The sequence below is a fragment of the Elephantulus edwardii genome, unplaced genomic scaffold, assembly GCF_000299155.1.
Source record: "Elephantulus edwardii isolate Elephantulus edwardi_28Jun2011 unplaced genomic scaffold, EleEdw1.0 scaffold00023, whole genome shotgun sequence".
Taxonomy (NCBI): Eukaryota; Metazoa; Chordata; class Mammalia; order Macroscelidea; family Macroscelididae; genus Elephantulus; species Elephantulus edwardii.
In genome coordinates, this window is record NW_006399773.1 from 21,431,119 (window position 1) to 21,444,012 (window position 12,894).

General features: G+C 36.6%; 1 pseudogene; it reads right to left on the minus strand.

Annotated features, from left to right (window-relative positions):
* Positions 1 to 9,269: 9,269 nt before the first annotated feature.
* LOC102877458 lies at positions 9,270 to 10,164 on the minus strand (annotated as a pseudogene).
* Between the last annotated feature and the right edge of the window lie 2,730 nt (positions 10,165 to 12,894).

Below are 12,894 nucleotides of genomic sequence, written 5' to 3' on the forward strand. Positions count from 1 at the left end.
AAAGAAGAAGACTTGAAACATTTACTGCAGAGAATCAAAGACTACTGCCTTTAATATGAATTACATCTCAACATGAAAATCAAATTCATTACAGTCAAGGAGGAACTAACTCACAGTTGACTCTCCAGTAAATTTTCAGAAGGTGTAAATTGTATTGGAAGAGACAAATGAAACTCCATCTGTAAATTAACAGTGCAGTTTCCTTGTGAAAGTGACCAGTTGGTCACTATGAATTAGAACCTATCCTGCAGAATCTAACAAGAATAACAATTTAAAATATGCATATCTGTATTTGTTTCTATTGCTGAAGTTTCTATTAGGGTTTCTTGGTTGTTTGGGGGTCTTGCAATATTTCAATATATGATGAGGGATTTTTTTAACATTTTTCTACTTAATTTTTGCTATTTTCCAATGTGAAACTTAAGAACAGCTTGTCTAGGTTAAAAATAAATTTGTTGTATTTTTATTAAGATCACATTAAGTTAACAAATTAGATGAAAATTATTTAAATCTTAATCCACCACATATGTTTCCTACTAATCCAAGCATTTCATATGTGTACTTCCTTTGTATTTCAGTGTTTGCTTCATATCCTATAAAAAGAAATTTTGAAATTTAATTAAATTTTTTTAATGCTTGGAACTTTTCAAATGCATGAACATTCTTTTTTTAAAGGTTTTGTAGAAATTCTTATTATATTATCTGAATTTGGGTACTTGTTTGGGTTAATTACTCTTTGTGAGATGCTGTTTTCTCTTGATAATTGCTTTTATTCCTATGTCATACTCATCTATTAACAGTGTCCAAGCTTTTGGATATTTGCACAGATTTGAATAGATTAGTCTTTTTCATATCTTTGACTGTCCTCCATTTTGAAGATTGCTTTTAAATTGTCTTTAATCACGTGGTAACACTTTTCCTTTTTTTTTTTTCTTGGTTAGAGTCTGGGAACAAAGTCCAAAGTCAGTTGTGCTACTAACCTAAGCAAGGACAGTCTCCTGCTATGTAATTCACGGCTTCAAAGATCAATGGAGTATCTCGCCAACTGGTAGGCTGTGTTGTTTGTTTTCTTTTTTCCCCTCTAGTGAGTTTTAGTTTCTGTTTTTCCTCTCAAAGATTCAGATTTTGGATTTATCAGCTTTATTTCCCCCTTTTCTAACCCATTACATTCAGTGTATAATTCATTAATATTTTCTTCTTATTAGCTTACACTTTTGTTCCTTTTCAAAACATAATGTATTTATTTTTATTCTTTCTTTCATATAGTTAAGCCATAAAATTTTTGAGAACAGTTTTGTTATCATAATTTTTATAGAAATTTTAGCTTATAGCTCTTTTTTAAACTTGGAATGAAAATTAAGAACATTTAAATTATCAAGTTAAAGGACATTTTGTGATTTATTTCTAGTTTTGATTATGATAAAAAGTTATTTCATTATGCTATAATATGTAATTGAGAACTTCCATTATTGTCTAATATTTGGACAATTTTTATGATTGTTTTATGAGCATTTGCAAACAATTTGTCTTTATTTTCAGGAAAAGAATTCAGTATACATAAATTAGATTACAGAAAAGATCTTGTGTGAAAAACATTATGTTCGAATTTTGTAAATTTATCAGTATTAAAATATATACATATATTTAAAAAAACAAAAAAAAAGGTTAGATTATTTTAATAATGTTTGAATTCTTAAAACCTAGGTCCTCTATGTTGTTATATACTGTTGATGCAGAATCAACTCATAGCTGACCCTCCGGTGGGTTGTCAGAGACAGTAAATGACATGGAAGGAGACTTTCCATCTTTCTCCTGAGGACCTGCTGGTGATTCAAACTTTTGGGTTGGCAGCATCACTCCTTACCATGAAACTAGAGTATTTTTGTCTGCTTTTTCTTGTATTTAATATCATTTCTGCCTTATGAATGTTGATGTTATTTTGCTTGATATATATCCATAACTTTTATATAATTTTCCGTTTTAGCCTTTGACATTGTTAAAAATATTATTATAATTTACTCTTTTCCTTGAATTCTATTTAATCTGAAAATAATATCTCAAAAGCCATTTTAATTTCTTCTTTTGGAGAATTTTAGATGTGTCTCCCGCGTACACTGCAGAGTTTAGGTTTGCCATAGTCTCTAACTGAAAATATGTTTTCTTTTAATAGGTAAATTAAACCAAATTAAATTTATTGATGTAATTAATATCTTTGGATTTAGTTCTATTCTTTTGTGTTTTGTTGTCTTATAATTGTTTATAAAAGTTTTCCCAATGTAATTTGTTTGATTTTGTGCGTATGTAGGGTTTTTTTAATAGTTAAATCAGTATGTGTTGTGTAACACTGAGTCGGAACCGACCCATAGCTGACCCTCTGGCGGGAGGAGATCGCTCATCCTTCCATGGTGGAGCAACTGGTGGATTAGAACTGTCAGTTTTGGGGATTGCAGTGCAGCTTCTTGACACTAGGCCACCAAAGCTCCCTTAAGTCACTATATGTTATTATTTGCTTCTCCTTATATCTTCAAAATTGTTAGTGATCTATGGTATTATTGGTATGTTTTCTTCTTTTCCTAGCCATTCAATATAAGTTAAGAAAATTATATGTCTTAATGTTTCATAGAATTGTTTTTCCTTCCAGTATCTGAATATCAACTTGAGGTACTATCCTTTGACTTCCATGCATTTCAGATGAGACAACCATCCTATCTCTTGATTATGTTGGCTCTGCACCTTTAAACTGTGAGACCACACAATGCTTAGTTTCTACCACCCTCGTCGTTCTATTTGTCTAAGTCTTATTTCTACACTTAAATCTATTTCATTCTCACTGCAAGCTCTGTTGCTTTTATTTATTTCCTTAATTATTATTGGTTGGTCCAGTTTATGCTCTAAAAACAAAGTGTCATTTCACAGTCATCTCTATTGCGAAAGGAGATAGATTTTCATCAATTAAACAAATCAAATTTTAATAAGTGTCATTGTGTAATAAGCTAAATGCTTTATCGGACTAGATAAAACAATTCTGCATTGTTTAGGCCCTTGTTTTAATGTTCTAATTACTTTTTACTTAAAGCTTAATAAATGGAATTTAACTCTTGCCAGCCTATTTACTAACATAATAGGATCTTTTTGGGAGCAGGAGTGGCATCCACTTCCTAAACAACATGTTTCCGGAAACTCTATGAACTTTGATAAATGTCGATAGTTGTAGGGGGGCTTCAGGCCTTTTGTTCATAGGGTTGCTATGAGTCGTGCTCGTCTGGAAGACAATCAACAACAACAACAATAATTATTCTTGGTTGGTGCAGTTTATGCTCTAAAAACATATTTTAAAGTGTTCATGAGCATTCTCTTTCTTGAGTTGTGTTCAAATCATTTGTTCTAGAATGTTAAGGACAGTTGGAGTAGATATAAAATCATAGCTCAGTATTGTCTTGGAAAGACAATGTTCATTCCATTTTCTGACTGAAACAATGTATACCTTTTCACTTGGGGGATGACAGAATTTTTTTTTTTAGGCCTTGTCATATTGCCCTCAAGTTGGAACTGACTCAGTGGACCTCCGCCCCCCAGCAGATTTCATAGGCTGTAAATAAACAGCATGGAAGGAGATACCTGTCTTTCTGCCTCAGAGTGGCCAGTGGACTCAAATGTCCTGGCAGCTCGACACCTTACCCATTAGACCACCAGAGCTTTTTTGGTAGTTTCCACTGATTTATTCCTCTTCTTTAAGGACTTCAGGTATGCCTGCTTTAGATCTTCCTTGCTTGGCTTCTGTATTGGTTTCTTGATAACTCCTTTTAATCGTTAGGTCCCCCCTCCCCCATTTTTCCAATTTCTGTTTCTTCTATTTCTTATAATCCTATGTTTTTTCTAACCACACCTATTTTTTCTTGCTCTTTTCCAAGTCTCTCTCTAATGGCTTTACATTTTTCCTTTGCTTTTTTTTTAGTTCTGCCAGCTCATTTTCTTTCCTTGCCTTATTCTACAATCCCTAAATTCTTAGGTCAACTTTGGCACTGAAAAAAAATGGTTTGTATAACAGTGAAAGAATTTTTCTTTTACTTTTAAAAGAGAAGAGCAAACGAGTTGGGCAGGGAGAAAAGTGCAACAATGAATGAATGGAAATAAAAAAAAAGAAAAAAGAAAAAAATTGTTTCATTTACCATTTTTATGATATTTATTATAAAATTATTTGTTTCAATTATAAATTATCCCCTAGCATGAATTTTTAAACTGTGTTTAGTTCTTGATTGATATTGTTGCTTAACATGATCTTTTTCCTAGGATATCTTTAGATCAACACTGTCATAGATTCTTTTCCTGAATGATTCTTAATAAGCGTGATTTTCAATTATTGTCCTGACTATTTGTGATCATTTCATAAAAACGGTTGAAGAGGGTTGCTACTCATACCACTGAAACTACAAGGTCATTGATGCTGTGCTTTTACCTGACTCTTCTTAATTAACAAAATATTTCATTTTTAGCCTATTAATATATTTTGAAGTAGAAAAAGCAATTATTATATTCATTGTTCAGAGAAAGATCTTTGGGTTAAAATATATTTTTTAATATTTTAAATAACTAAGTGAGTAGAACCTGGTATATATAGTTTTACACTTCAAGTCTGGAGTTGGAGACGCAAATTTGTTTTATGAAATTACTTGGTAAGACGGCAAATCCTTTATTGTAGGTTTCCTTCTTAAATAGATTTTATATTATGTAGAATTAAGAATTATCTTAAGGGCATCATGTACATTTATAATTCTCTGGGTAATTAGTGGATTTTTTAAAATCTCATAGATATCAATTTCTTTACCTTTAGTGTACTTAGGTTTAAATTCAAGTATCTGAAACTTATATTCAGAGGAAACTCTAGGTATCTATTTAGCAAATTCAAGACATGATATCTTGAATTATACCAAAGATTGAATCACAAGATATGGGTCTCATCATCCTTTTCTAGTAGAAAGGTAAATACAGTCACCTTACAGGAGAGTTCAGCATGAAAAAAACCCCACAATGTTCCAAAGACTTCCTAAATACAGTCTTGGCAGCCTCAGCCGTCCTCCCTGTGACAGTAATTCAGCTTTACTCAGGGTCTCAACATTAGACAGACTGAAACTAATATCCCAGGTAATTTCATAGGACAGAGAGTTAGAAAGACTCTGCTTTCTGTTCTTCCATATTCTGTTCTCATCTTTATGTACCTCCATCCACTGTTTTTGTTTGATGCCTGGTGACTGCTGTTTCACATCTCTGATTCAATAAAACCATTTGGCTTTGTCTACTACATGAAAACATGGTGCTATGAACTAGAGTTAATGCTTGAGAAATAATTCTCCCTGAAAGGTATAAAACCTCAATCTATTCCAAAGAATAAAGCTGTGGTAGTTCAGTCAATAAAACAGGGAGGCTGTTGTCCTATAGCTTATAGTTATCTCCAATCTGGAAACGGAATAACAAACATACTTTGTAGTTTACACAGTTTGTATTTATTACATGTCATTTTCTCCTTCTTTCAGATTTGTAGCTAACAAAAATAACAAAATATTTGCTTACAAATTTTATAATGAAAATCTGTAGCCTGCTGCAGCAAGATTCATGGTCATGATAACTTTGAAAGCATTTGTTTGCATTTGTAGAGTGGGGAATAATTTAAATTTAAGATTTTCACATATATTATTTATATGTTTAGTCCAAAATACAGAGCAATTACTTCAATATTCTTTGGAAGTCAGGCGGAAGTATAAAATTTATAAATACTTCTTTACATTTTGGCTACACCAGAGCTAGTTTTCTAGAAGGCTGTATTTTTTGTTGTTGTTGTTTGAATAGCAGTTAGCTGTTTTCATTCTCTCTAACAGATGGAACCAAAGCATTGTGAACATTTTTATTAAAACAGCAAATGAAGCTATGAAAGAAGTGTCACATTGCCAAGTATTCATCTTGCAAATTAAATTCTACAACTTAGCAGGTGGTTTAAGTTCCCTTTAGAAATTTAAAATCAGCTTATTTAATTTCTCTGTGGTTTAACAGAGACACAGGTTCGCTGCTGCATTCGCTCACACAGAATCTGTTTGCATGCTTCTTAGAATTGACAGTTGGGAAAATATTTGCTAACTCTCACTCAAAATTATTCATAATTGCCACGTTCAGATGATGGAGCCTTCCATTTCCTTCACTACTGAAATCTACCATTTGTCTCTGAAGTCTATTTACAAGGCCCTGATGGATCCCCACATTGAGAGCCTGGGCTCAGTAGTTTTGGGGACATTTTGATATGCATTATTCAGAGAACTGTATAGTATAAAACAATATAGAAATCTCTACTATTAGCTGGTAATGTTCAGTTAGCGTAGTTGTACTTATAGGATGACAATTAAATAATGGATATGTTTAAATATTTATAAGATGGTCTATCCATTGAGCTAAAACCAAATCTCTCAGTCAGTCACTCCCTCCCTCATTCATTCATTGCCACCTAGTGAGAGCTGACTCAGAGCTAACATTCCACTGGGGCTAACACTCCACTGGGTTTCCAAGATTGTCCATCTTTCTCCCTCAGAGCAGATGAATTCAAATTACCAGAGAGGTCAGGCCTTTGGGTTAGCAGCACATTTCAGAAGTGAGAGGAAAAAACTAACTGTTTTAACAAACAAACAAACAAACCAAAAAAACCAAAGAAAACCTACCTTATCTGCTTTTAATAGCACTGCCATACGATTAATTTCACATTATGATTTTCTAAACACAAAATTTTTCATTGTTTTCCCCTAACTACCAAATGAAAACTTAGACTGTTCACTCACAGATTTCTTCAAATAATCCCCTAAATTCTCTTCACAACTGTATCTTTTCTTGTTTCAGGTAAAATGGTCACTTTTATAAGGCCTTTCTAGGCATGGTCTTGTAACTCTCACTGGAAGATGTAGTGAGACTATTTAAATAATCAGGGACTGAAAGAACAAACTAATCTGTCTTGTAAGAATAATAGCTAGCAAGTTCCTTAGAAGCAAGGACGGTGCGATTTCATCTCACATACTTTGGGCATGTTATCAAGAGGGGCTAGATCCCAGAAAAGGGCACCATGTTGGAAAAGTAGATCACTAAAAGGAAGGACACAGCAGGCTTTGTGAGGATAGCTCAAGACTGGACAAGGTTTCCTGTTATTGCACTCAAGAACTCTACGAATTAGAGAGGACTCCCTGGCACCTAACAATTCCCTGCAAGTAAGGTTCTTGTGGTTCACCAGTTGATTCAAGGAGATTGGACAGCTTGTTAAAAAACAAATAAGGTTCTCAACACCCTTCTGGGGATGTGGTGGTGGTGGTGGTGGTGTCATCGAATCAAGTCTATTATGACTCATAGTGACTACAAACAAGAGATCAGAACCTTGCCCAACCTGCACCACCTTCAACATCTATCACATGCGTGTGCCCGTTGTACAGCCACTATGTCCATCCATCTTGTTAAGGATTTTCCTCTTTCTCTGACCCTCTCCTTTCCCCAGCATGATATTTTTCCCCAAGGACTAACCTTTGCTAACAATATGCCCATTATGTGTGAGACAAAGTTTTACATCTAGTTCGCATTTCCTCCAATATTTTGTTCATTTTGTTCTTGTGGCCAAAAATAAGCTATATAAATCTCTAAGTTTTTCTTAAAACTTGGTTTTTCTGTGGCTTAACATGAGCCATCTTAGAGGTGCAAAGGTGGTCAGGGATTCTCTACCACAAAGAAAGAAGAACTAAAAGTGAAGGATGTTCTTTGGACTCCGGGTTCCTGACCTGAGAACCTCCTAGACTCAAGAGACAGAACTGTTAACACCAGGGATGGCACAAGACAAGAAGTGGTGACAAGAGATGAAAATAGCAGAATCAGGGGTCCTGCAGGAGATGGCCTGGTGCACTTCTTAGTCCATGGTGCAAGAAAGAGCAGCACCTTTATTGTTGCTGTTAGGTGCCACCGAGCTGACTGCTACCCCTAGCACTTCTATGAACAACAGATCTGAACCTTGCCCTGCCCTGCATTATCCTTGTGACCTCTGTCACGCTCAAGCCGTGTCAGACTATCTTATTGCAAGTCTTCCTCCATTTTACTGACCTTTTATCTTTTCCAGGATGCTTCCTCTCTCCAGGCACTGTTGCCTCCTTAACATTTGCACAAATAAGTGATTGAAGTTTCAATATCCTTGTCTCTAAGGAGCATTCTGGCTGCACTTCCTCCAAAACAAATGTACTTGTTTTTTTGGCAGTCCTTTGAATAGTCAATACCCTTCATGAGCATTATAAATCAAAAGTATTGCATTTTTGCTTGGTCTTCCTTATTCATTGTCCAAATTTTAAATATATAGGAAGCAATGGAAAATACCATGGCTTGCATCAGGTACACCTTGGACTTTAAACGGATGTCCTTGCTCTTTAGAACTTTGGAGAGGTTCTTGACTGCAGATTTCCTCATTTCAACAGATCTTTTGGTTTCCTGACTACTGTTACCATGGGTGATGATTGTGGGTCCAAGTAAAATGAACTTGTGGACAGCTTTAATCTTTTATCAGTCTATCATGATGTTGCTTACTGGTCCAGTGGTGAGGATTTTTGTTTACCTGATTTTGAGATAAAACTAATATAGAAGGCTGTAGTCGGAAATCTGCATCAAGTGCTTCAAGTCCTCTTCACTTTCTGCAAACAAGGTTGAATTATGGTCATAATTCAGGCTGTTGGTGACTCTTCCTTCAATCTTGATGTCACATTCTTTTCCATATATTCTAGCTTCTTAAATGATTTGCTTGGCATACAAATTGAATATGTATGGAGAAAAATCTGAAAACAACCCTGATGGACACCTTTCTTGATTTTATACCATGCAACATTTCCTTATTCTGTCCAGAGAACTGCTCCTTGGTCTATTTATAGGCTTCACATGAGAACAATTAAATGTTCTGAGATTCTTATCCTTATCAACATTATCCATAATTTGTTATGATCTACATACTCAGATCCCTTTGCATAACCACCTTCAGATTGAGGCTTAATAGCAGAATTGGTTGCCTCTTGGCACTTCTAGCAGAACGACAGAGCTTTGTAATACCTGCCTGAACAGGACAAAGACCAGACCAGTTGTCAATGATTGAATTGTGTCTTCCTCCAAATACACATTTATGACACTATAATGTGGACACTATGTAATGATCCCTTATTATTCGATAATTCTTTTATGTAAGTACTGGATTCTTTATTTGGAATAAAAATATTCTTGTCTTACATAGTAGGTAACAAAAGGAATATGAAATATACATGATTAACCATAAATGAAGAGAAAACCAGTGCCAAATGCAGCAGACAATACATCTCCAAGTGTCAGCAAAATGGTAAATGTGTGAAAAACAAAGAAAAATACTGTGTTTTTAAGATGCAGAAAGATTCCTAAGATTTGACAGAGCCCATGCATCTCTGCACTGAGAATACACATAAAAAAATCATTTAACCATTACAAAAAAATACATAAAATGGTATATTGTGTATAAACCTGGCCTCTCTAATTGCCTCCTTATGTGCCTGGAACATTTTGACATTGTTCATGTTCAATTGCCAGTATTTCACCTATCCTCCATGATCTGCTGTCAACATCCACATGTCATTTTGTGACCAAGTCATGGACCTCACTGGGCTGTCATGAGCCTGTAATATTGTTTCAAAATTGAAAATTAGTCCATTCCACAGAGTGAATTCTCCACTGGAAGCTCCAGTTACTAATCATCTTCCTTCTGGAAACCGCTTAACAACATATATTGGGCATTTCACTTTATTTGTTGATGTTCTAACAAATTTTGTTGTTACTGCATTCATAGGATTATTCAGCATTCCCATTTAGGGGACAAGATCATTATAATAACCTACATCAGGCTGAATTGCTTGCATATCTCTCTGGTCTCTCTGCTATATTCGATCTCCAAATATTTACTTACAGATGGATTGTAGTCTATATTTTTTTCAGTTTACAGTTTTTTCTCATGAGTTTTCCATCAAAGGTAAGCTGCTGCATTGCTTGCTGTTGGGCAAAATCTGGTCATTTATAGAAAAGCTGTCGAGGTGCCTGATGCTGGAACCTTGGTATATGAAAAAGATGAGGAGGAGAACCAATTTCTGTAGCCATGTGATGTCTTCTTTCTAGGACACTGACCCTCCAGCAGGTTTTCAGAGTCATTTCTCCTATAGAATAGCTGGTGGATTCAAACTGCATGCCTTTGGGTTGCCAGCACAATTCCTTACCTCTAGACCAACAGAGCTCCTGAATGGTGCTGGGCATAGCTCCTAATGGCTAGTCTTCCGCTTCACTTGGTCGGGAACAACTCTGTTATCTGGTCTCCTCCCTTGTGGCTTCTCAAGCCCCTGCAACGAGAGGAGGAGCAGCCATCTTCCTCTATAATTTGATAAATTTATGACAATGTTCAGAGTACATTGTAACATTCCCTAATCCCATTACAACACAAATTGGATGTAAGGGGACTTAATTTACTGTGTAGTCCTTAATGACTGGCAAACAAGCCCAAAGGAGTGGGGTATATGGGGGGGTGTTGTTGTTGTTGTTCACCGTCCAGCCAGAACTGACCCATAGCATACCCTCCGGTGGGTTTTCAGAGGCAGTTAATCTCACAGGAGGAGACTGCCCATCCTTCTTCCTCGGAGAAGCTGGTAGCCTCCAGATTGCAGTGCAGCTTCTTGGCACGAGGGGTGGGGAATTGGGTGGTGCTTAATACCAGAACATAACCACCAGAAGTGGAGTGTATCATTTCAGATCTGCGCCCCTGCAGGATGAAGGTGGGTAATTTTCTCTTTGCTCCTCATGCAGCTTCAAGCTTATTCTTTTCAATTCCTAAAAGCCTTCACCAAAAATGATGGGAAATCACTTCTAAGATTACATGACCAAAAGACTGTGGTTTGGAATTTGCTTGCTCTCCTGCTTGCTCACCGTGGTGGAGCCCAAAGTTGTAAATGGAACTATTAAGAGGTCCATATGGCCTCTGGCCAGCATTTGACTAAATGCTCACACCTACCAATGATCACAGGAGTGGATACTCTCCCACACACTTTGAGTTTTCTTCATCCCAGTTGATACTGTGACTACAGCCTGTGAGAGACTTTGAAAAGATGACCCAGCTAAACTGTGCCCAGCTTTCTGATCTCCAGAAAATATCTGTTGTCTCAAGGTACTAAGTTTCATTGCAATTTACTATGTAGCAATTTTGTTGTTGTTACCTACTGTTAAGTCAGAACTGACTGACCCTCATTGTGACAGTTGCTATTTCAAGCCACCCCATTGAATGAAGGTCTCCTCTTTAGCTGACTCTCTACCTTTCATAGCATGATGTCTTTCTCCAGACTTGTTCCTTTGAAAATATGTCCAAAGTAAGTGAGACGATGTTTCCTCATCTTATCTCTAAGGAGAAGTCTGGCTGTACTGCCTTCAAGACTGCTTTCGGCGGTCCATAGCATAGTCAGTACCCCTCACCAACACCACAACTCAAAGTCATAGATTCTTCTTCAGTCATCTTTTATTCATTTCCCCACTTACAGATGCATCGGAAGAATACCATGCCTCGGATCAGGTATATCTTTAAACTGGCGTCCTTGTTCTTTTGAGCTTTGGAATGGTTCTCGATTGCAGGTCTCTCTTATCTTTTGATTTCTTAACTGGGGGGGGGGAATTAACTTCTATTCTTTAAAGCCACCTACTTGTGGTTTTCATGTGACAGCGATACCAGGAAACAAAGAAATGCTCTAAAACCGCCTTTATTTTAATATATTTATTATTTTAAGTCTCTAGATTTTGAAGTAATTTGTTATGCAGCAAGAGGTAAATGACCTTCCTTTAAGGTCTTCTTGGTAAATGTCTGTGACCTTGTTGGAAATGGACTTAAAATTATCTCATCGAAGGCCATGCACCAGTCTTCTTTACAGTGATCTGCTATCCCATCCCTTATGCCGCCCAGTGGACTTACAGGGTGGCTCATGCCCATTCTGTGCTCGGGTTGGATGCCTGTGTGACCAGTATTTTTCTTGCCCAAGACGACAACGCTCTTTTCACATTAATGAAATCTCATCCTTCCTGGCCACTTTCCAACAAACTCCAGTTTTCAGTGAGCAAGTAGCTAATCATCCAGTCTAAGAAATTTATTCTAGTAAGTCCTGGGACAGGATGAGACTCAGGATAGTAGCAAAGTACTGAATAGGCTTAAGTAGGCTTCTTGTCATTACATGCTATCAAGTCACCTGCAACTCATAGCAACCTTCTTTACAACAGCTCTGAACTCTGCCCTATCCTGAGCCACTCTCATGACTCACACATACCTAATCCCATTGCTCTAGTAAGTAGGCTTTTAAAACAAGTACTTGTTCTATAGAAATTATCTGATCATGTCACAGCTACTTTGAATCCTCCAAAGGCCCATAAATCCTTACTGAATGAGGTCCCCACTACTGAGAATTCCTTCTCTTATCCTATCCCCCTGCCTCAGTCCTTTGCATTCTGAGGTCTAATGATGCTTCATTCATTGGTAGTCCTTGCTAAACTATCTTGTTTAAACTTGAACTTTCTTGTTAAACTGTCTGAAGCCCAGCATCTTTAATATATGGTTCACTCAAATAAGGACATGTTGTTGTTGTTGATGTTATGTGCCGTCGAGTCGCTTGAGACTCATAGTGACCCTAGGTACCACAGCCCTAAACGCTGCTCTATCCTGTGCCAATTGCACTGCTTCCAACACACCCATTGCAATCACCCCAGTCACTGAAACAATCCACCTCATAGAGGACCTTCCCCTCCTGCGCTGCCCCTCCACCCTCCCAAGCATGATGTTCCTCTCCAAAGACCGGTCTCTCCTTA